Below are 1,429 nucleotides of genomic sequence, written 5' to 3'. Positions count from 1 at the left end.
ATCACTCAGAAATAGAGACTCCCCTCCACTGTTGCGTTAACAACAGTGGTACAGTCATCACAACATCCAACGAGCTGATACCGTTTTCCTGCTCCAGGGTTGCCATATTATTTGAAATGCCTTGACAACAGCGGAACAGTAGTTACGACTTTCAGCTAGCTGGAGTCATCTTCCTGCTCAGAGAACCTCGACACATTTCATCATCGTGAGAGGTTGACCGTCATTGTTAAATAACGTTCGTGAGACACACACTTTAGAAATGATCCCTAAAAGTATGATCTATCGTTTGAAAGAATCGATTTTTTTATATACAACTATTTGAAGTTACAATTTGCAGGAGGTGTACAAACTGTGAACAAACGAGAGAGTTAAAATGTGACGTCACTTATAAAAATGAAACACAAATGAGAGAACAATAAATTGTCACATTTGAAGTTAAATTTCTTGTTCAGAAATTATAAATATTGTTTCAAGTGTTAACTGGTTGTACTAAACCAGGAATTCCAAATAAACTCAACTTTATAAATACCCTTTTTTCAAAAAATTATAAAAAAAGATCACTTCCATTTATTACAAACCCAACATATAATACCTAGTAAACTAATATCTAGTATAAGTTTCAAAAATCCCGCAAAATTAACCTTTTTTTGCTATAAGAACACCTAGTGTAAGTCTCAAATTACTCGTGAAATGTAATTAAGTACACCTTATGACCGCTTTACTAATCACAGCCCCCTTTGCAGCTTATTATTTTAAAAAAATGTACCTTTTTTGTTGTTTTATTGAATAAGTTTCGTTTTAAGTATCTGTTTATTGATGATTAATTATTATCTAAATGTTTAAGTGATTTTTGAGCTTACATTAACATTTTTCATGTGTGTCTATAATCTAACTACAATAAATTATTCTTGTATTAGTCTAATTCATTAATTGGTTTTGTAATACTATACTTTATAAGTGTGTATCAATTTCTACTGTATTGAAAATTTGCGTTAATTTACTACTTTAAATATTATATTATGTTTAGCTTGTTAAAAAAACTAAACTCCTAGATCAAGATGAAAATAATCACAAGGAGCATAAATAAATAGAATAAATGTACGTACTCTAGTTTTGTTTTGGTAATCAAGTATTTGTTTTATAAAAAACTTCAAGTTTTTTCTTAATTTTGCACACATATAATTCCAAGTAAACTTCATAATATAATTTACTTAAGGTTATTACAAATACGAACCGTAGTGTTTGGGGTTTTTTGAATTGTGATGTAGATGATAGTGGATCTGATCCAACCTAGATCCATGCTGACGTATTGAACCATTGACAGAATGATCCGCGTTCAAGTTATCTACTAAATTGCTGTCAGAAAAAATTTTTTTTATCTTAAATTGCTGTAAAAATACATAAATTCGTGTTCAAACTCTATACTGAA

General features: G+C 30.0%; 1 pseudogene; it reads right to left on the bottom strand.

Annotated features, from left to right (window-relative positions):
- Positions 1 to 282, bottom strand: LOC145839643 (small nucleolar RNA U3; annotated as a pseudogene).
- Positions 283 to 1,429: the final 1,147 nt, after the last annotated feature.

This window comes from Thalia democratica, chromosome 6 (genome assembly GCF_965202585.1).
Source record: "Thalia democratica chromosome 6, ktThaDemo2.hap1.1, whole genome shotgun sequence".
In the NCBI taxonomy this organism is placed as follows: Eukaryota; Metazoa; Chordata; class Thaliacea; order Salpida; family Salpidae; genus Thalia; species Thalia democratica.
This window is presented reverse-complemented; position numbering and strand designations above follow the sequence as displayed.